Source organism: Brienomyrus brachyistius, unplaced genomic scaffold, assembly GCF_023856365.1.
Source record: "Brienomyrus brachyistius isolate T26 unplaced genomic scaffold, BBRACH_0.4 scaffold34, whole genome shotgun sequence".
NCBI classification, from domain to species: domain Eukaryota; kingdom Metazoa; phylum Chordata; class Actinopteri; order Osteoglossiformes; family Mormyridae; genus Brienomyrus; species Brienomyrus brachyistius.
The window spans coordinates 3857482-3881334 of NW_026042309.1; the positions used below are offsets into that span (position 1 = coordinate 3857482).

Here is a 23853-nt window from a genome sequence, read left to right on the forward strand (position 1 = left end):
TTTGTGATGCTTGTGGGTATCACTGTGCTCTCAGAATGGAGTCACAAATATACCAGTGTAAAATATACGGTGTTAAGGGGGAATTTGTTTCTGGGTTCATTAGTGACAATTGCAAATATTTTGTGTTGATTCTTCAGCTTCATATACAGATTCGCAGATTCATAATTACCAGAGAAGGGGAAGTAAAGTCTGTGCTGTTTAAAAGCCAGACATGTTAAATTACTGCAGGACACATTAACCTGTCCACAGTGCCTGTTGTATGAGAGCATCATGATTATTAATAATATACACTGTATTTCAAAAGGACCTGTGGGATTAAAACTGGCAGGAGAAAGAGTGAAATGGAGGAAAAAATACATAGATAGGTCAAGTAAGCAGCAGGAGCAAAGAGCAGAAGAGGAAATAGGAAAGAAGAAGGGAGAGGAAAAGAGAGAGAGGAGAGAAGACAGATGAGGAGGGAAAAGCAGTGGAAGAAGGAAGCAACAAATGTAAAGGAGGAAGAGGCTATGAAGACGGAACTTATAGCCCAGCAAAGGCTTTCCAAGCGCAAGGAGGCAAGTGGCCGGTAAAAGGAAGGAAGCAACAAATGTAAAAGGAGGAAGAGGCTATGAAGACGGAACTTATAGCCCAGCAAAGGCTTTCCAAGCGCAAGGAGGCAAGCGGCCGGTAAAAGGAAGGAAGCTTTTCTCATTGTAATTCATTCATGCATGATAATAAAACAATACGTTTGTCATATTGGTTTGTGATTTATTATACTTTAAGTTTACATAAACATTTCAGCACACAATTAAAATTAATTGGTGATAAAAGGATATTTTAAGTGCTTAAGAACATAAAACAGTCTTAAATAATCTATCCATCCATTTTCAAAACCGCTTATCCTACTACTGGGTCGTGGGAGGTCCGGAGCCTATCCTGGAAGCAATGGGCACGAGGCAGGGAACAACCCAGGATGGGGGGCCAGCCCATCGCAGGGCACACTCACACACCAGTCACTCACACATGCACTCCTACGAGCAATTAATAACCCCAATTAGCCTGAGCATGTTTTTGGACTGTGGGGGGAAACCGGAGTACCCAGAGGAAACCCCACAACGACATGGGGAGAACTCCACACACGTTACCCAGGCGGAGACTCGAACCTGGGTCCCAGAAGCGTGAGGCAACAGTGCTAACCACTGCACCACCCCCTAAATAATCCCTTAATTAATAAAAATTAATGGGTGAAATAAAGAATTTTAAGGGTTTACGGACCCGTATAATAAAATTAGACTCCCTTTATTAGAATTGAGGGCAAATATAAGTCATTTTAAATAGTAAAGGAACCTTACAATACTCTTAAACTGCCCCTTAATTAATCAGAATTAAAGGGCAATGTTATGTAATTACAGAACGTCAAACAATCTTAAATTGCCCCTTAATTCATAAAAAAAAAAAATAAGGGGTGAAATAAGGATTTTTTGAGTGTAAATTTAAGAGGTAATTTTGAAAAATTAAGGGGGGAAATTCAGTAGATTTACCCCTTAATTGGCCTTAATCATTGCACCTTTTCCCTTAATTTCCCTTAATTTCACATATAGCAATAATTAAGGTCAAAATTAAGGTAATTTTAAGGAGTAAAAATTAAGGGGCTTGATTTCCTAGTGTAAGGTGCGTGATACAGTAAAACGCTTACTAACTGGTAATGCACGTTAGCATTACGTTAAAGGACAACTTTACCAGTTACTTAACAGAATCCTCTCCTATACGTTCGCCGAATGACAGCAGGCAGAAGACGGCGCGTTTTTCAGAAATACACTGGAGTTAAACTTACGCCGCGTTATTTACAGGCACTTCTAACACCAACATTTGCAGCCATTAACTCATAGGTGGTAGTAACACTGAAATGACTCTTTCTGCGTCAAAATAAGGTAACACTGTGATTTTGATCATTTATCGTTTTTCTTTACTTAACCGTACCTTCCTCCGTCTCTGCTTATTGACATTTAGGAGAGTGTTAGATATCAATTAAAGATGCAAAATTATCAAAGCAAGACATACACGACACTGAAGAGATGACAAAGACACAGTTTGAATATTAAGTATATGTTTTATTGTAAAGCTCTTATCTTATTTTAACTTAGGCCACTTAAAAAAAAAAATGGTTCTCGTCCCCTCCCGACCCGCCGAAATGCCTCCGACTCGAATTTTTTTTTATTTTTTAAGAATGACGAAAGTTGAACTTCCCGCGCATTCCACATCGACGATTGATCCACATTGTGTAATCCTAGTCTTGGAATGGTTTCATGAACCTAAATTTGTCTCTACCCGAGTTGGGCTGGTGCAAAGATTTAAATCTGGGGAAGTGATGTGGTACATGTTCTTAAGTACTTGTTTGTAGAGTTGCATTTCCTTGTTCGACCATTCAGGTTCCTGTATTTTGTAAATTCCTCGTGTTTTAACATGTTTTAATACACTTTCTTTCTAGATATATATTTTAAAATCTTGGTTGTTCATTTAGAATGGGAATGACAAACAGAATACTGGTTTCAAATAGAATTATTTTTATATTCACGAATGAAAGATCAGCATAAAGTATCCAAATCCATAGTTGCGAAGGCATTTATGAGATACACATGGATCAAGGAATTTACATTCTTGTATTTCCTTACATTTAATATATTTGAAACGCAATAAACTGGAAGAACTGAGGAGGCGTACTAAGTAGGTCTGCTTTCTTCGGTATGTATTTTCAAATATGTATAAGTCCAAACAGTCAATCAAAATTTGTAAAAAAAAAACTTTTTTTTAAATCCCTCCCCCCCTACCCACCCCTCCAAAAAAAAGGCCGAGATCCAATTTTTTTTTTTAAGTGGCCTTATCCTATCATATTTTAACTTAGCCTATCTTATAATATCTTACCTTAGCCTATCTTATCCTATTTTAACTTTGCCTCTTATATTTTAACTTAACCTATCTTATCATATAATATGTTAACTTCCATCCATCCATCCATTTTCCAAACCGCTTATCCTACTGGGTCGTGGGGGGTCCGGAGCCTATCCCGGATGCAATGGGCACGAGGCAGGGAACAACCCAGGATGGGGGGCCAGCCCATCACAGGGCACACTCACACACCATTCACTCTCACATGCATTCCTACGGGCAATTTAGCAAGTCCAATTAGCCTCAGCATGTTTTTGGACTGTGGGGGGAAACCGGAGCACCCGGAGGAAACCCCACGACGACATGGGGAGAACATGCAAACTCCGCACACATGTGACCCAGGTGGAGACTCGAACCCTGGTCCCAGAGGTGTGAGGCAACAGTGCTAACCACTGCACCACCATGCCGCCTCCTCATATGTTAACTTAACTTATTCTATTTTATATCTACATTAACAATTAAACCGTATCTCTAATATCCCTCCGTCCCCGGCCATAACCCATAAGTCCGTGAATCCACTGCATGAGTTGCTGTTCCGCAGAATCCTGACGCTGCCCCTGGCCTCTCTCTGCTCGCAGGGCGCAGGAGCCGTTGCTGTCTGTCCGATGGAGGAACTTCAGCTGGGGCCTCTTCCTCGTCATTCCTGCTTCCTCCAGGGGTGGTGGCCTGTCCCTCCCGCTCCACGCACGAACCCTCTGGCCACGGTGATTTTCTTCGGTTCCAGTCTGGGACAGCCGATTGTTAAAACAAGGAAAGATGATTGATATAACACATTTTAAGCTCGAATTAAAGTGTTCTAATAAGGTCTCTTAAGCCAGTGCTTTACCTTCGGTATGTAAGACACCCTCCATGTCGATCCGGGCTCGTCCGTGTCATCCTTCTTAATGATCTTCACCATCTCCACCCTCTCGCCGATGTTCTTCTTTAGTGCCTCATTTTTTTGTGAAAAAGATCCCGCTTCCTTATATGTTATTTTCACTTTGATTTTAATTTCAATTTTAATCTTAACTACTTTAATTTAGTTGTTTTCCGTTTTTTAAATGTTGAGAGTTCAAAATACGACCAGTCGCGAAAGATGTTTGATAAGGTAAGTACATGTGATTCAAAAGTATTCAAGCTTTTGTCATGGACGCCCATTCGTACCATAACAGACAATGCGATCCTATGCAGCTCCTCGGCGACTTTCGGCCGCGTTCAGCTCCGACTGACCGGTCGTGGGTTCGATTCGGCCGTAAGCAGGTTGCCAACTCTGTCGCATGTGGCGCGAGACTCGGGCTTTCAGATTAAACGCTCACAGCAGGGGCGATTCTAGGTTCAGAGCTTTGGGGGTGCTGAGCACCCAGACAAGGCAAGGCAAGATACACTTTACTCGTCACAATGAGACTTTTTCCCTGCCTCTTTCAGTCCCCGCATCCTTAAATGTCTCCAGTTGTCCCGAGTTCTATCTGACTGTCTCCTTTTTGCATTTAAACCCCTGTTCCTCCCTGTCCTTTTCGTTTGTTGTCTTCGTCTCCGTCATCAGTCATCATTTTACCATCTCTGTGCAAGTCTGCAAATTTCTTTATTAAATCCTAAGAGTTTCTCTGTGTCCTTGTCAAAAAACATGACATGACTGTTTTGTACATTTTAACAATTTAATTCCAACATTTGTGTAAGAAAAGCAAAACACTTTGGAAAAGTCTTTAACAAGACCATCAAATTTGATAAAGGTTTTTTTTTAAATGCTGCAAACGACCACTACTGCAAAAGAAGAATGGATTGGAATAAAAAAAATACATATCCTAACCTTAATTACTGTAGGAGAGTAATAAATGATGCTAATAGTGAGTGACAGTGCGACCGGTATTGGTGGGGGAGGTGAAGATGCAACCTTTCCCCATACCTCTCGCAAACAAGGCAGTGAGATTAAAGCAGCACCGGATTGGTGGAACGTAAGAAGCATGTATTTTAAAATGGAAATGGTATGTAGCTCACAGGGCTATGAGCAAGTGAAGGATGTTCTAGGGAAAGGCAAAGAGATTGTGATATTGATGGTGTTGGAGGAGACCTCTATATTGTGGGGAGTGAGGAACAGAAACAGCGTGCGTGGTTTACGGATGGGGCAGCTAAGTATGTTGGTGGTAAGTGAACGTGGAAAGCTGCGGCATATAACCCATATACGCAGCAGATGTTGGAAATGACAGGAGACGGAAAAAGTAGCCAATGGGCTGAGCTATGAGCAGTAGTGATGGTTCTGGAAAAAAGTAAAGAGCATGAAAACACAGGTATGTGGGTTTAACAACAGAACCGCCCACTGAAACCTGCAGAAGTCAGAGCTATGGGACAAAACAACATAGTGGCTGTCATGGAGTCAGGTGCCGAAGGGTGGCGCCACGTCCCAGCCAATAAGTGCTATTTATGGGAAAACTAACATGTATGTGAGATTCTCTTTTATGTATGCAGGGTGACGCGATGGCCCCATTGGTGGACGTGGCTGACGCTGTCGATGAACCTCAGCTATGCCGCAGTTCCAGGGACCGAGGTGGAGCGGGTGGGCCACGTCAATATGAAGTGGGCAAGTGTATTCAATGACTCGACGACAAGTCAACTTCATCTGCCCAGCTAAACAATCATGTTTTATATTAAAACTAACTCCTGTGAACGGGAGTGAGTCTTGCTTTTAAGACATCGTACTCATGCGTATTTTGATAGAATGTCTATACACGTTAACATGTATTTAAAATCGCCATTCTGTTCCGCGTAAGCCGACATGTCCCCCAAGTCAGCTTGCCATTGAGAATCGATATTAGTCACAAAGACTCTATTCCTTTTAAAGTTAAACCTGATCGGTTTATGTAATGTGTATGCATCTTCACCAGATAGCCATGTAGCAACTTGTTTCTTATTTATATTACACACACCTTCTTCCTCATCTATCAGAAATCTGTATAATCTGTCGGGGCCTCCAAAAGACCCAGGGTTTGGTGTATAATAGACGTGTTTCAAGTGCTTGTCATCCATCGTGGACCTCTAGCAATAATGGCACAGTGTTTGAGTCAACTCATTTTATTTAGAAAGCATGCAAAAATTGTCAGAAACATTTTGATCACATAGTTCAGCGTTTACACAGCAGCCTGGGGTGGTTTGTATGCGTGCAAAATACAGAATTCATTATATGCGTCATCTATAGCCCCCTCGTAATCTGACCCTTCCACATCACGTTTCAACTTGCGCAATTTCTCCCGCACGTATTCATAGTTTGTAATATGACGACAATTTTAAATAACTACTGGAACAATGGGGAGCAAGCTCTGTTAAATGCTATAGATATGAGTTCTTCTGATACCTTTCCTTACCAGATTGCTACCACCGTTAAGAACCCCGCGGATTTTGTTGTGATACCATGTAATGTCTATTCAAAATGTTTTATTACGGTTCAAAAATAGAGGTTTTCAACATTTCCATGTCAGAACGCATAACCATCATTGAAAACCACAGATTCTTTATTCTGATAACATTAGTTACTTTTAAAAATGCAGTTTATTTTGACATTGTAAGTTTCCTGATCAGTGTTTACCGTCTTTAACATGATGAGGTTACACTTGTGCCAAAAATACGTCGATTTGCATATGAGTTTTCTGTTTGTGCCAAAAATATGTAAAGAGCACACAGTCCATGTCGACTGAGCATGTGACACAGCATTTGTCTGTGACAACTCTATCAACCGTTTTGCTAATTAATGTTGTTTTATTGTCATCCTTAGCCTCCAATGCAATTTTTTTCTAAATTCATCTTAGAGAGTCTAATGTTCTTTAACTCAACCTGTAGACTTAGACACTCCTGCTTAGTTTTGAAATCATTAGTTAATTTCCATTTGTGGAAGAGAGCCCTTTTCGTCCTGACTTTATTCTTAATTTCCATAGTAAACCACCTTGGTTGTAGTTTCCTAGATTTAGTTTTGCTGTAAACATGTATGAAGTGCTCTTGCACTTGCAACAATGTGCTTTTAAAAAATTCCCATGCCTCTTCAACCGTTTTGCTATTTAACTCCATCCAGTTTATAGTTTCTAGTTTCAGTCTCATACCATTAAAGTTAGCCGTCATAAAATTGTACACTTTTGTTTTGGACTTTGCTCTTCGGACACTAAAACTAACCTCGAATTTAACCATGCTATGATCACTATCCAATGGTTCTAAAATCTCTAATTTTCCAATCCTATCCTGGTTATTTGAGAAAACAAGATCAAGAAGGGCTTCTCCCCTCGTAGGGGTATTAACAAACTGAGTTAAAAAAAAAAAACAATCCCGTACTAATTCCACCATCTGAAGTTCATTTACAGAAGAGCCAGAGACTATGTCCCACTGTATCCCTGGTAAATTAAAATCACCCATAACCACATCTTTTTTTTTACTCATAATTCTGATATCGTCATATAACATTCTGCTATCTATAATTAACTAGCTCACTATGACCCCGTCCTTTACTCCCAGCCCAGTATATTTATATAGCGTATTTAACTTTAACTTGATTTAATCAACGTATAGTTAATATAATAAAATGTTAAGTACAATAAAACACTAAATAAAGACTTGCGTTAAAATGGAACTTTTTAAACTATCCGATAGGGTCAGAGTTATCCTTAGAAATTAAATATTTAAAATAACCAAATTAACAGTTACCTACCTGAGACTTGCATCCTGCTGAACCACGTTTAACTAAAATAAAGCGAAGTTGCTCTAGGGAAGCCGAAAAACCACAAAAAAACCCTCTCAAAGCGGGATACTGCCGGAGCGGGGGAAAAAGTGGAAAATGTCCTCCCGGCCCCGACTGGCGACTGAGCAAAACTCTGGAGCACCTGTCCTTTCCGAGTTAATGTTACCGATGTTAGATAATATTACCCCGCGGGTGTTTGTAGCGAAGGTACGCGGACAGAAACGCAGCTCGCGCGGCACCGGTACCTACCGATAATACTCGCGCTAATTAACAAGGACAGACAAGTACTCACGCAGTCCGAGAAACAAATAAAAGTAAAAAATTAAAGAACAACCACCCACGTAACTGTACTGGCACACAAACACTCAAATATATTTCCAAATAATTCCAGTCAACCGCCTTAATTTGCACCCTTTTGGGGGTCATAAGCTCCCATTGCCTATAACCTATTGAAAGAAATCTATTTACCCATGTTTTCCTTTTCCGTCATTGCAAGCAATCAATATTTTATTATTCTGACAGTAATTCGTTGACGGTCCCTAAATCAGCGGCGTGCGAGCGTCTCTGGGGCTGTGGAATTGATTTGGCTGTCTTTCGACCGCCTTATGCCGGCTAGCGTGAGTGAATCATCGCCGCTAAATCTGGAGAGTGTGGATCTGAATATCCGTGGAATATCCAACCTAAAACTGATTTCACACAGAGAGATGTGGCTAAAGTTGTTCTTCAAGGAAGCCTCATTCAGGATAATGAAGTCTGGCAAAAACTTTCCTCAGCTAAGCGACTGCTAGACATGCAGCCACTGGGAATAATGTTAAGAAATGGGCGAATCGAGGTTTTATTCTTCACTTCCTTTAGCAAAACGTTAGCAACATACTAATTTCTTGTATGTGAAACATTAAAATTCGTCGAAATGTACCACCAGCGACAAAGAATTAATCTCATCCGACAAAACGAGAAGCTTATTTAATAATCGTTTTAATCACATATGTTATTTTCACCGACTTTCTGAAATTACATTATCTTTCTCGGAAACATCGGATGTTCAGAAATGTAAACAAAGCGCCTAGAAATTCTACAACTCCTGCACGTCAATCTGTCTCCCTGAGTTCAGTTTCCATTGAGATACCTACGACACGAAGTGTACAGTGACGTAGTCAGTAGCTTTATATAAATTCTAAGGCGCATGCAGAGTTCTGGCATTATCGCTGTTGGATGCTGATCTTTGTTGTAATGGCTTCAACTGTACTCGTCTGGCTCTGCCTTTTGCATTGCTGCCTTCCATTTGTCCACACCTGCCTGCAGTGTGATCCGCTGGTGCAAGAATTAAACAATAACTTTTTAAAAGCGTTCTCCAATGCATCAGTGGATACTGATGAAATTATGCGCTACGTAAATTACTTCTTTGCAAAGAAAAGCAGATACTCCTATGGAGTAATAGGTAGGTGTTTGTGTGTGTGTGCTATTTTCTCGACAAGCAACAATGATAAAGCATCCTAATAATTTCATAGTTAAATGACTAAACAATATATTTTTTCATCATCTGTAAAATGTAAATGACTAATATCTGGACTTGGTTTTGCACTGGTGGTACAATAACTTGGTGTCTGACCTGTTACATTTGTCCAAGATGCCACCACACTGTCGAAAGCGAGTGAGGAGTATCGGGCAGAGATTTCCATGCTTCTGCGTGACGTTTCTCTCCATGTTGGTAAGACAGTTCACTAGTGGAGTTATTTATGCCCTCACTGCACCCCACACTGTACCCCACACTGCACCCCGGTCCACATGTGTGATGTGTCTCTGGAGCTTCTTCAGACACATGCGCATGTGTGGGAATTTGTCAGCGAAGCAAATATATGCACTACACTGCACACTTGCACCACACTGCACACTTGCACCACACTGCACACATGCACAAAATTGAACAGTTTTATCCACTATTTATGTTGTATTGTGTTGTTGATGTCATACATGCATTTATTGTGTTTGTATTTATGTGTAGCACCATAGGGGGCCCAAGGGATACCAGATGTCAGTGCACTGTGTACTTGTACATGGACATGCTAACAATAAAGAATATTTGAGTCTTGACATTTGATCTTAAGAAACGGAGTCAATGAGTGTTTGTTTCTCTGCCCAGAACAAGAAGGAAGGAATGTCATCAGTGACATGCTAGACAAAGGGAATAGAATTCTACAAGAACATCTGGAAACCTTTGTCCATACAGGTACACACTTTTGCTCTCATGTTATAAATAATAGTTTGCAGTCTGTTAGTGTCAGTAGGAAATGACATATGCATTACTTCCTGTTGGTTTTCTTGCAGGTCTTTGCCCAAACAGTTGCGGTAAGTGAGGCTCTTTTTATTATCTTGTTCATTCAGCAAAGGCGTTATGCTGTTTGTTTTCCCTATACACGTGACAGACTACTTGTGAATCTTGCTTCAATAAGAGCAGAGCTCCATAGGTATTCAAAGCTGTCATTTTTTATGCCTGTTCTGTAAAAGTCTGGATGTTTTCTTCCCTGTGTTTCTCTCCCACCCCCCACCATGCAGGGTTGCTAAATCAGAGAGTCATAAACTGTGAGACCTGTGCCTCTCAGATACGCACCTGCCCCTCTCCACTCGGCCGGGATACCTGTGGCAGTGAGTTATACTTGTCCATCCATCCATCTATATGTCTGTCCATATCTGTATACACAAATACACAGTATGTCTTCCTTTCTGCTCTGCTCCTCTTTTTTGTTTGTTACCGCACGTCACCAGCAGGGTAGTATTAATTTTTCTTTCTCTGCCTTGGTCAGAGCGTCACCTGGAAGCAGAGGAGGGAAGCTCTGCAGTATTGGACTGCTCTTTGCCCTGGCACAACTTGGTGGAGGGAGACAAGTTGTACCAGTTCTCTCGGGTGAGACTCACAATAAATGAACACTGTCTGTTTCTTATATCGTCCATGTGTGTGTATCTGTGTGAAATAGAACTTAAGAACAAGTTGGCTGACAATAGAAACATAAGGTGCAGATACATAGGTTGAATATAAACATTTTAGCAAACCAGTATTACTGAAATGTATGGGCACATCAGGCTGTCGAGGTTTACTACTGTTTTTCTTATTTATTGTTTTATGTCTCTCAGTACTCAAATCCTGCTGCCACGTTTATCGTGTTTACAGCCAGCGATTCATCAAGTGTGGTGCTGAAACACATAAACTTGGATGACAAAGGATTGTACCAGTGCCATTTACTGGACAGCAACAACAAGGTTTTGACCAGCTTGAAATACCAACTGACTGGTGAGGGTTCCATCCAGTTTATATTGAAACTGCATTTGGCCCAGTTTTAAAGCAGTGCTTGTCCAACAATAGTGTCCCCTCTGTTTCTTCTCAGTCAAACCTTCAGCCCCCACCACACCTGCGCCCACGCCTCCCACGATTCCTCCTCATGACTGCGGCAGCCTCCCCGATGAGCCTCCCAAAGAATTGCTTGCTGCATTTGTGGGTGCAGTGATTGTTTTGGGTCTGGCTGGCTGCTGTCGCCTCGCAGTAGCTTTTCGGTGAGTAATTTATTGGGCGAGGTACTCATGAGGAAACACGACACTGATACATGCCCAGTAAGTAAAGAATGACATAATCTAATTAATCTTGAGTAGAAATATTTGGGCAAGCCGAAATCACGGTAAATTGTGTGACCTTATAAATTATGCTAGCTGGTTTGGATAAAAGTGATAAATGAAACTGAAATGGAAACGTGTTTTTAGCTTAGCGCTGAGACGATGGCAGCCGGACGAAACTGTGATGGTGGAGGAGATGGAAATGGATGAAAGAAATGATCCTGGACTTTAGGAGATGGAAGCACGGGGGCCACCACCCCATCAGCATCGGTGGTGAAAAGGTGGAGGTGCTTCAGAGCTTTCGATTCCTGGGGGTTCAGATCAGCTGTGATCTGTCATGGACCACGAACACTTCAGCCATTGCCAAAAAAGGACTTCAGAGACTCCACTTCCTGTATATGTATATATCTTGTATATGCATAGTGTCTGTACATTCTCTCCCATTCTATTAATACCTCAAATCTTTTTAAATACTGTGCATCTGCTGGTGTGTTCCAAACTAAATCCAATTGTACTTACAATGACAATAAATCATTCATCTCACCTTATCTTTGTATCTTATCTTATCTCACTAAATTGCCAAAAGTATTAGGACACCTGAAAAAAGGTTAACTGGTATTTTGGGCAGGGCTTAGTAGCCCTCCCACCCAGCCACCCACCAATTTCAAAACTGCTACCCAAATTCTGCCAGTTTGGAAATAACACGTTGGATCATGTGCAACATAGCAAACGCTTACAAAGTGCCCCCCTCCCCCCACACCAGTCAGTTTGATCACATCTCTTTGTCCCTGACCCCTGCATACAAACCCCTCACTGCCAGAACAAAGCCCACTGTACAGACCATCAGACTGCCAGACTACAGGGGTATTTTGATGACTGGAAATTGTTTAAACTGGAATCCACAAAGGACAACCACACCGACTTGAATGTATATGCATCCTCTGTTGTTTTCTATGTAGGGAGCCGCCCACTGGTCCAATGGCGCAGCCGAAGGCTATGAATGCGTGTTGGTCCTTCCGAGCGCTCCTGGGAATTACTTACCCTTTTTAATATATAAAGTATTCTTTTATACACATATCTCCATTTTACTCCATTTTATTAAAGACCTTATTTCAGTATATTGTAGTCATGACGTTTGTTGTTCGGATTACTCCGGGACTCTCCTTTATATTACCAACTCTAATTTACCCCGACGAAGGAGTCCGCCAGATTTGCCTCGGCCGATAGGGTGATCCACGGGCCTGTTCCACAGGGTTTGTCTTAGAGGTACGGAAATCGCCACCATTTAAGACAAAGTCAGCCTCTGATTATTCGGGTCCCTCGACCTATATAACTTCCCAAAGGCTCAGTGTCTGCCAATCACTGACCTAGTGGGCTCCTCGGCGATTAAGCCGATGTTTACCCAAACCACACGTACGTCCACCTCAGGGGCTCAGCCGGGGGCGGCCCATATCATAACATGTTTCAACCTCAGCGGCTGTGAAGGCGCACTTTTCGTAGCGGTAGTTTGTACGAGGCTTACTTTGGGCTCGTCTCAGGGACTCCGCCGATGCCACCTGTTATCTTACCATGTGAGCGTCTCGGGGACTATGCCCAGTGCCTAGGAACATAGTGTGTACGCCCCTCAGAGGGTAGACCGGTACCTTTCATCAGCGTGTGTTGATCTCAGAGGTTAAGTCGGCCCGTAACTGAGCGTGTGCGAACTCCAGAGGTGTAGTTTTGGTACCCACCTAACTTAACTTGGGCAGTTGAGTTTGGGACCCGGATAAAGGGGATTTAACCCAGAGGCTGCAAGATAGTATTTACCACTGCGGAAACTTTCTGCGGAAAGTATCTGACTACAGATGGACTTTCACGCAGTTCTCTGTGGGAGCTCTGATTACAGAGTGACTCCCCGACCTCTTCTGAGGCCCTTCCTTAAGTATCCAAACCAGGTGATGGCATGTCTCTGAAGACTGACCAATTTCGGTCAATGGTTAATTTTAGGGGTATTGCTGACCTTGGTTGTCAAGTCCCCAACCAATCAGATCAATTTAGGGGGCGGTCATAATTCCCTTGTTCTTCCATGTGAGAGGGTCTCTCAGTTTGGTGGGTTTAGCTGAAGTTTCTATATTTCTCTTAGGGAAAGCTATACTATTACAAGTTAAATCTAGAGTAAAAAAGAAATTAGGGTTTAATCAAATCAAATTACAAATACCACCAAGTGTGGCAGAATTCCTTAATCTAAAACCCCCCAAATTACTGTCTAAAATATACAGGACACTTTCTAAAATGGATGAATCAATATCCCTTCCCATTGGAAAATGGGAGGCAGATCTATCAGTCAGCTGGGACCACAATTTCTGGTCTAAGATATGTTTAAAAACCTGATTAGAAATCCCAGTTTACAGTTAATACTATACAAAATCCTGCATAGAGTGACTATACAGGGCATCGGATGTTCAGGATGGGTTTTACGTCTTCTAACAACTGCTTACACTGTCAAGGCAACACACCTGACAGTTACATCCATGCTTTTTGGTTCTGTCCACCTGCTCAGATGTTCAGGAGCAGGATCTGTGAAGATCAAAGTGTCTGAAATGTACCATTCCAGCATCCCCTTCAGTCTGCTTGTTGGACGTCCTAGATGGTGTCACTACAGATTTTAACACAACCCACATGGCTTTCACCGCCCTATGCATTGCTAAGAAGACTGTCCTTATGAACTGGAAGAATAAAAATAACCTTAATATCAACCAATATAGAGACAGTTTGTTGAACCATATTAGTCTTGATACAGCTTCTGCCGCCACACTAGATCAATCTCTCTGTGCTCCTTTGATCAGCTCCATCACCTAGTGGGGGTGGGGGGTCAGGGTTTTGTCCTGCTTTGGTCGGTGTCGTTGGCATAGGGGGGGCATATTGGCTTGGGGCGTCTGGGGGTTCCCTGGGGGTGGGTTGCTGGGGGGGTTTGGCACTGGGACTGTGGTCCTGGCCTGGATGGGGCTTTGGTGGCTCTTGGGTGGGGTCCTTCTGGCGGCTGCAGGCGGCGCTGCTGGGGGAGCCTGTGCCGGCGGACGTAGGTTACTGGCCTGGCGGCCGTGCTGCTCCTGGGTAGATCCGGGGCGGGCTTGGGGTTCTGGGGACACTCTGCCTACGGGCCAGGGTTCCGGCTGGGCTGGGGGGGCTGGTCGGGGTCTGGGCTGGTGGGCCAGAGGAAAAAATGGGGTTCACATACAGTATATATGGGGAGTGAGAGTATGTGTACAGTGTTCATTTCTGTGTGTCTCTATGTTGGGTGAATGTGTAAATATTTGTTTATGTCTGCATGAGGGTGGGAACGTATGCTTGTATATGTGTGCGCCTGTTTGTCTATACGCATGTGTCAGGTTGGGTCCTAGACTCCTCCTGAGAACATCTAAGGCTCTATTCCCCCCCGCCACACTCCCTGCCGGTGGATGGGGCCCCCGGCCGCTGGTGCGCTGGTGGTTCTCGATGTCCGGGGCTGGGTGCTCGTGTGGGTGCTGGCTCACCCTTGGCGGTTGCCTGGCGGGATCTGGCCCTCCTGGCTCTGTCGGGCCCTTGCTGGGGGGTGGGGGGGCCATTGGATCTCTGGGCCCAGAGCCTGGTTTGCCCTGCTGGGGCCGGCCGTCGGCGGAGCCTGCGGGCTCGCCGCCACGGCCCCCTGGGGCTCCTGCACTGTGGCTGCCGGATGGCCTCCCTCCGGAGCTCTCCTCTGCCCTTTTCTGGGTGAGGGGCTGCTATTCTCCCTGCGGTGGTCCTCTGGGGGTTCCCATGCCCTGGGGGGCCTCTGGATGTCTGGGGTCCGGGCCTCCTCTGTGTCTGCTTCATGTCAAGTCAAGTCAAGTCAAGTCAAGTAGGTTTTATTGTCATTTCAACCATACACACAGTATATAGAGAAATGAGATAACGTTCCTCCAGGACCATGGTGCAACACAGAGCAGGACAAAGACCGAGCAACATCATAAGTGCCGAATTAACGGTGGTATCAGTCTGGATACAGTATTTAAGTTACTGTATGGTAGCAGCGAAGGTTATATGTGCAAAAATGCCGTGGTATAGAAGAGTAAGGAGTTGGGAGGCAATAAATAACAATGAATATTATATACAGATGTACAGATGTGTATGTATGTGTGTGTGGGGGGGGGATTGTGTTCAGTTCCGGTTCAGGAGTCTGATGGCCTGAGGGAAGAAGCTGTTCCCCGTTCTGCCAGTGGAGGCCCGTATGCTACGGAACCTTTTGCCAGACGGGAGGAGGGAGAAGAGTGTGTGTGAGGGGTGTGTGGGGTCATCCACAATGCTGGTGGCTTAGCGGATGCTGCGTGTGGTGTAGATGTCCGTAATAGAGGGGAGAGAGACCCCAAGACGCTGCAATTCCCGTACCAGGCTGTGATGCAGCCACAGAGAATGCTCTCTATGGTCCCTCTATAAAACGTGCTGGGGACTGGGGGTGGAAGTTGCGCTCTTCTCAGTCTCCGCAGGAAGTAGAGACGTTGCTGGGCCTTCTTGGCAATGGAGCTGGTGTTGAGGGTCCAGGAGAGGTTCTCCGTGATGTGGACACCAAGGAACTTGGTGCTCTGGACGATCTCCACCGAGGAGCCGCCGATGCTCAACGGGGAGTGATCTCTCTGTGCCCTCCTGAAGTTGACAACCACCTCCTTCGTTTTGTCCACGTTCAGGGCAGGGGCGATTCTAGGTTCAGAGCTTTGGGGGTGCTGAGCACCCAGAGAGCTGCCCAGCAAGGCAAGATACACTTTACTCGTCACAATGAGACTTTTTCCCTGCCTCTTTCAGTCCCCGCATCCTTAAATGTCTCCAGTTGTCCCGAGTTCTATCTGACTGTCTCCTTTTTGCATTAAAACCCCTGTTCCTCCCTGTCCTTTTTGTCTGCTGTCTTCGTCTCCGTCATCAGTCATCATTTTACCATCTCTGTGCAAGTCTGCAAATTTCTTTATTAAATCCTAAGAGTTTCTCTGTGCCTGGGTCCTTGTCAAATAACATGACATGACTGTTTTGTACATTTTAACAATTTAATTCCAACATTTGTGTAAGAAAAGAAAAACACTTTTTGGAAAAGTCTTTAACAAGACCATCAAATTTGATAAAGTTTTTTTAAAATGCTGTAAAAGACCACTACTGCAAAAAAAAATGGATTGGAATAAAAAAATACATATCCTAACCTTAATTACTGGAGGAGAGTAATGAATGATGCTAATAGTGAGTAAAAAGTAAACGGAGTGCATTTTTTGGACAGGGATTCACTTTTAATGTGTATGTATAATATAATACAGTTACATAAAAAATACCCTCAAAAAATAGAACAGTGTGAAATACACAAATGTACAAAATATTAATTAAAAAAATTATAAAGATGGAGGCAACTTTGCCTGTGGTACAATGTATGCAATGTATGAAAAGATCTTTACTGCAGATACTACTATGACTCTGCAGATTTGTTTTTTTATTTTAACCTATGTTGCCTCACCTTGTGGCTGGCAAATCTGTCTATCACTTTTTGGTGGTCAACTCTCTCAAGCATCTCCTTCTCAACTGACATCACAGCCAGGTGCTGGAGTCTGCTTTGACCCATGGTCCTTCTGTCCGGTATGGAGCCGATGCAAGACACTGAAAGATCTCACAGCTACAGCTGCTAAATGGGATTGTTAGGGCAACCTGAAAATGAAACTCAGCCACACGTTCTTCTGTTCATGGCCTGTATGTAATTTGGAAACAAGGTTGCAGATATTCCATCATAGTGGTATTTGTGTTAGTGTTATGCGTGTGACTCTTCAGTTATACACATTTAAAAAGAAAGAAAAAAAAAATCAAAAACAAAGAGGATGTAATATTCGTGCAGAATATATTGCATGATTTGTTAGACACGGGATTATTTAAATGATGTGTACGTGTTTAATAGAAGCTTTATGTTGATTGGTTAATGCACACGTGATCTGTTTTTGCATACTCGCTGAGAGTCAGTTGGAGTAGTTCTACCTGCCTGTACGGAGTACAAGATAAACTCCGTGTCATTTAATAAAGATTGTGCACAGCTATCCTGCCGTAATTCTTTATAAACAACAAGACAAAACACCTCGCAGCAATTCTCATTTCGGGGTTACCGTACAGTTGTTGACTTAAAATGCTGTGCTATAGCCTAATATAAACATAAAACAATTACATCGCTTAAAAGTAAAACTACAGTCAAATAGATTCTTCTATTTTATATCTGATCTTTTAAAATAAACTGATTTGCGTGAATTATAACAGGGCTACGGGGTAATGGATGTAATTGCAACGTCTGTTTTCCTACTTTACAATGAAAAATTGCTAGAAAGAGTTAATATATTATTCTGTTTCAACATGACCTCTAAATGATATTCCTTGCTTCCCCACAAAAGCAGGTCACTGCCACAATACGTTCTAGGTACTCCCTTCTTTCACTTACTTCTGCGGCACTTGCTGCCTCTATCTGTTCCACAATATTGCCTTGTGACAGACTTGCTTTGTAGCTGTTCCAACAAACTACACTGTCCTTGTGTGACTGAGTGGATTCATGTTTTTGAAACTTGCTTAGTGCCTTTTGCCAATTACTGACTCCATCGTTCACTAATGTGTCATACCTAAGACTTTTGCCAAAGACTCGACAAGCGTAGCAAAAAGCAGCATTTTTTTTGGAAGAATATTCTAACTATTTAAAGCTTTTGAACCAGTTTTCTTGAAAGGATCTTTTTTGTGTGCCAAACTGAGTGAGAGGGTACTGGGACAGTTTTAACTGTTTAGGACCAGTAGTCTTATCCCCCAAATCAAGAGCCATATCTTGAACATCTTTGGATTGCTGACTGGAACTCTGCCCTGTCTGTCTCTCCTCATCTCTTTCCCTGGTTGGTTCTTTCTGCCTCTCCTCATCTTGTTCCCTAGTCTGCTTTCTCAGAGTCTCTCCCTGTTCTTCGCCTCCTTGTGTAATGAGATTAACCAAACAGTAAATCATATCGATAAATAGGAAAATGTAATGAAGGTGTCCTGTTTACATTTCAGAATGAAGTCTAATGATATAAGATCATGATTCTCAAACTGTGGTACCTGATACATGAGCTCCCCATTGTGGTACTTGGAGGAAAGTTATAAGCATCTTTTGAAAATAAAAATACTTCAAACATGTACAATTCAATCAAAAAAGTACAAAACGTTGAATAAAAATATCTAAAGTATACTAAATTCATATTTCGAATATACTAAGCATTGTCTTCCCTTTTCTTCTTGTTTCAATGTCAGCCTGCTAAATTTTCATGTTCTTAGGATGCTCATTCTGACTTAATGCACTTACTTTTTAGCGTAACTTTTCATTTTAGGAACAGATTGGAATTTTGTCTTGTAAGATTTATGAGTTTCATGCTTTCATAGTGGTACTTGGGAGAGCTTAACATTTTCTCAGGTGGTACGCGCTGTAAAAAGTTTGAGAAACACTGATAAGGCAAGTTTATGTGCTTTTGGAAAACATTTAAAGCTGCTGTACAGAAACTGTGAAATAAACTAGCATAAACATTCTTAGTATATATATAAACTGAGCACTCTGCTTCTCTTTACAACTCCTCACTCCACCAGGACACTGTTTGGCACTTTCTGATAGTGCGCAAATGTGGGGGGCACGTACTGCGGCAGTCACACAGACTAGATGGTCCAAAAGTTGACCTACCTACTATTGGCTGAGGTTTTGTAGATTTGTGGCTGAACCACATAAAAATATATCATTAATTTTATTCTGCCCAATTAATGATAATAATGTTATGTTGGAATATTGTTAAAGAGGTGCAAAAACTGCTTCAACACAGTTTGTTTTGCAGATTCTGTATAGCAGCTTTAATATAGAGAGAACACAACTTCCAGATTGTATGAGTAAAATCAGGATCTTTTTCTGTCAATTTAACAGTTTCTGTTTTGGGCTAATGGGCTAAATCGCCCCTGTATGACATTATTAGGAATACAATGCATTGTATATGAAATAAAGTTACGTCGAAAAAGCAGACGTACTGGAGCAAAACTAAATATACTAAAAACGTTTGTTTATGAAGGGTGTTTGAAAAATGTCATTTGATATTATTCACCAAATTTGATGTCGTTAGTGTAATTTATGTTGAACTTTAATTGTAAATTGTGACAAAACCAGACGTGTGGCGGCAAATTAGAATCCATATTCTGAAACTACAGGAAAAACTGTAGAACATGCACTTGTTTTTTTGTTAAATCACCTAACAACACATTTCAAAATGTCACCCGGTGTATTATATGTCTATGTTATATCTTTATTTAGGCCATATGTGCTCTTGATGTGTTATTTCTCAGTGAGCTGGAGGGATTTGACAAAAACATCCTTTTAGAAATGTGTGAGGAAGTAAGTTCTTTTCTTTTTGAAAAGTAGTGTATCTGTCAGGTTTTCGGCACAACAGAGAAATTAAATATTATGTTTCACTCCTCAAGGTCAAGACTCTGGTCTCCAGCTCACAGCTCTCTGTTACATTTCCATGGCCATTTTGTCTGACAGTATTACTGGATTTTTCTGTGCTATATTTGTATGTGTAGTTATTGTCTGCTGTATAAATCATTATAAATAAATTTCTTTTCCTTGTGATGCCTGTGCTTAATAGTATTAAATAGGAGTAAAAGAAACCGCAGTTTCCTCAGTAATGTATTTCATGAACTGATATTTTCCCAACAAAACCCATGTATGCATTCAAGTCTCTGTCACAGTTTGTACATAATATTTGCAACAACCATTATAAATATTTTGCAGAATATGTACTACAAGCCTCTCCAGTTGCAGCCAGACCCAAATCCAAATTCATATATGATATCTTTGTATATGTATCAACATTCCTACAAAACCATGAGTTACATAATATATCCAAATGTAGGGAATTTCAGTGTGAGTCCTGACGTTTCTTAGCCAGTCATTACTGTGTAGTCGTCACATGTTGAACCCCTTGTTTTTGGTCTGTGAGGGTATAAAATGTCTCTCCCTTGTTACCTACAGTGAGGCTGATATTTGGTTAACTCAAATATACATTAATATAAATTTAAAAGGAAGACATTTTTATCCAAATCCACATTAATATGATGGGGGGGGAAATGTTATGGTCATATAGGTGTAATGAACTTGTAATGAATGTTGCAAGGCTGTACTTCAGCTTCCCACATACAAGTGCGTAACTGATTATACATTATAAGAGGTATGAATAAAAAGATGCACATGAAGACTGTAATCTCAAGTGATCAACAGTAAACCTTCCTTAATGATATAACGGTATTTAACACCTCTGTAAGATAAAGACGAAGTTTCAGACAAGGCTGGAGAAAGTCAGGCAAAATCTTTCACTTTTACCTTTTTATTTATGTAGCAGGAGAAGGAAACGAGGTGTGTGCCTAATTAAGTTCTGGAGGGGAGTGGCCAATCAGAGAGGGCGCTCAGACTATAAGGGTTACCCTGGCACTAATGTTCTAGGCTCCTTGTCGGCGGTCACCTGAATTGCTGGATCTCCTGTTCGTCCGCGGACATCTTACCTTGGTGTGTTCAGCCCGGTACGGTGAATATTACAAGCTGCAGTAGAACGGTTGACGTTGGGGCTAATATGGCTGGGTTTTGAGTCCTTACCCTTCTATTATTACAGGGTCCCGTGTGTTGTGGCGTGGGGTTGACAGCTGCTTCATCTCGCGTGGAACTACTGCTGCTCTGCCTAGCGGCGACGGCGCCCTGCTCTGCCTAGCGGCGACGGCGCCCTGCTCTGCCTAGCGGCGACTGCGCCCTGCTCTGCCTAGCGGCGACGGCGCCCTGCTCTGCCTAGCGGCGACTGCGCCCTGCTCTGCCTAGCGGCGACTGCGCCCTGCTCTGCCTAGCGGCGACTGCGCCCTGCTCTGCCTAGCGGCGACTGCGCCCTGCTCTGCCTAGCGGCGACGGCGCCCTGCTCTGCCTAGCGGCGACTGCGCCCTGCTCTGCCTAGCGGCGACTGCGCCCTGCTCTGCCTAGCGGCGACTGCGCCCTGCTCTGCCTAGCGGTGGCTCAGCTTTACCTTGCCTTATTGCTGCTGTCTAGTGACGTTTGCACCCTTTCGCGCTTTGCGCTTCCGGTTTGTCTCTACTCTGTCTAGCCTATAGCAGGCTGAGTCGTTAGCGGGTCCATAGCTGGGGGCAGGGGGGTGTGCGTGCCTACATGCGTGTGAGCGGGTGTTGGGGAAACTGACTGGTCCTCCGCTTCCTAAGGGTTTGTGTTTTGTTTTGATTGTATTATGTTTGTTTTGTTGATACACTTGTTCTGTTTTAAATGGGATTTTTTTATTGTGTATTAATGTAATGGTTTTGTATTTTATTTGTTTCTTTTAGACTGCAGTGTTCTTTGGGTTTTGCGTGATTTTGTTTGGTTTGTGGTTACATTTTGTTTTTCCCTCTTCGCGCGTGCCCGCCCGACTCTGGCTGTTCTAGGTCCCGGCGCCTAGCCTTAGATCGGCAGGAAGTGGCTGCTGGTACGCGGCGGTGCTCCAAGCTTACGGTGCTGGGATCGACTGATTACTCTTTTTATGGTTTTATTGTGTAATAAAAGTGTGTGTGTGTTTGGAACAACGTCTCTCCGCTGTTTCTGGTGAACGGACCAGTGTGCCTTTGCCCGGGGATAGGGCGATTTAACTTTCTCTGGGTGTAATACCTGGGGTGGCGTAGTCGGACTAACGTGTGGCTATTGGTACCATTGTTTGGTACTATTTGGCAGTATTTCTCTCACCACCACTCGCCACATCTTGGCGTAGTCGGCAGGATCATCTTTCAGCGGAGACGTGTGTTCCTTTTAATTGAGTTTCTGTAATTTTTGTTTTTTAGGGTGTCGTCAGTTTGGAGAGGCAGAGCAGCAGTTTGTTCCTTGTGGATCCTTTTTGGGTGGCTTGGTGAAGGTTTGCCCAAGATACGGGTTCGCGCAGCTGTAATAATTTGAGCGCTACCATCATCTTGGATTAGCCCAGCCTTGGTTAAATTGTAGGTATGGCGGAGGAGTTACAGGAATTGAGGGAGCTTGTTTTACAACTGCAAGCTGAGAATGATAGGCTGCGCCAGGAGCCGGTTTCTGTTGCCCCAGGGCCTAGTGCTAGTGTTAACCCCAGTCACTTTACTGTACCCAGTAGGGGTACCCCTGTAGTCGAACGTTTGGTTCTTGTCCCTAGGGATAGGAAATGCCCCATTTTTAGAGGGAGAACAGGAATAGGGTTAATGGAGTGGCTGGAGGAAGTGGAGGCCAGTATGAGGGCACGTCATTTGTCCATGGCAGATCAGGCATTCTTCTTGTTTGACCATTTGGAGGGCGAGGCAAAGGAGGAGATAAAGTACCGTCCTCAGGACAGAACAGACCCAGTAAAGATAATAGCAGTTCTAAAGGAACTGTACGGGTGTACTGAATCCTATGTGTCTTTACAGCAAGCTTTCTTTGCTAGAAGGCAAGAGGACGGGGAGTCTCTTCAGGAGTTTTCCTTGGCTTTAATGGTCCTTATGGAGGCTGTAAAACAGCGTGCACCGGCCGATATGGAGAATGCAGATTTGTTGCTGCGGGATCAATTTATTGAACACGTACTAGATGGTGCTTTGCGCCGTGAATTGAAACAATTGGTGCGCCGGCAGCCTATGGCTACGTTGTTGGATGTCCGAGGGGAGGCTATCAGGTGGGAGCGTGAGGGTTTGTCCCGTGCTGCACGCGGACGGAGTAGTTCCGTGCCAGCAGTGCTTGGTGTTCAGTATGGGGTTCATGGTGGTCCCCAGGGTGCTGGTAATTCATCCCATTTGACTGCAATGGAGGAAGTGAGAGCGTTACTGACGTGTCAGCAGAAGCAGTTGTCTCACCTCACCCAGAGTGTGGTTCGGTTGCAGAATTCCAGTCAGCGTGATCGTGCACCCCAGAAGGATCCAGTAATATGTCGGCGTTGTCAGCAGCCCAGTCACTTCGCTAGGGAGTGTGATGGTTTGCGCATTCGCTCTGGTAACTTGCCCCGGCAGAGGGTATTCTCACAGCCCAATAGTCAGCCCCATCCGGTGCAGCCGTCGGAAAACTAGTGCCCACTGAACTGGGGGGCCAAAGTTCTGTGGGGATTGTTTCTGGCTCAAGTAATTTGGGGAATGCCTCCCGGTTAATGTCATCCTGCCCCCACTTGGAGGTAGACATGGGTGGCGTAAGGGTGCCCTGTTTGGTTGACACTGGATCAATGGTGTCTACTATCACTCAGAGCTTCTTTCAGCAATATTTTGTGCCTTTGGGTCATGAGCGACTACAGGATTGCCGTTGGTTGGAGCTTCGAGCTGCCAATGGACTAGCTATTCCATATATTGGTTATCTGGAGCTAGATGTTAACCTGTGTGGAAAGTGGATGCTGGGCTGTGGGATACTTGTGGTCAGGGATCCCCCTGGCAGTTTACCATCTCAATTTCCAGGTATACTGGGTATGAATGTGATTAGGAGGTGTTATCGAGAGTTGTTTTCCCAGCATGGTGCGTTGTTGTTTGAACAACCTGGCTCGTTTCAGGTCCCTGAACCAGTGGTGCAGGCGTTATGTCAGTGTCATGCTCAGGAGTTGGCTCCTCCGGTTTCTGGTAGGGCCAAGGTCCGGGGT

At 43.4% G+C, this 23853-nt stretch overlaps 1 protein-coding gene and 1 long non-coding RNA gene across 2 annotated transcripts in view; both read left to right on the forward strand.

The window, feature by feature from the left end:
- Positions 1-23853, forward strand: part of LOC125721584 (NACHT, LRR and PYD domains-containing protein 12-like) — a 499105-nt gene that overhangs the window by 287990 nt on the left and 187262 nt on the right. The gene's annotated exons all lie outside the window — the stretch shown is intronic.
- On the forward strand, positions 9764-11062 carry LOC125721647 (uncharacterized). The gene is made up of 5 exons (XR_007385885.1): positions 9764-9845; positions 9944-9964; positions 10172-10520; positions 10748-10904; positions 10999-11062. It is a non-coding gene; the product is annotated as an uncharacterized LOC125721647 (long non-coding RNA).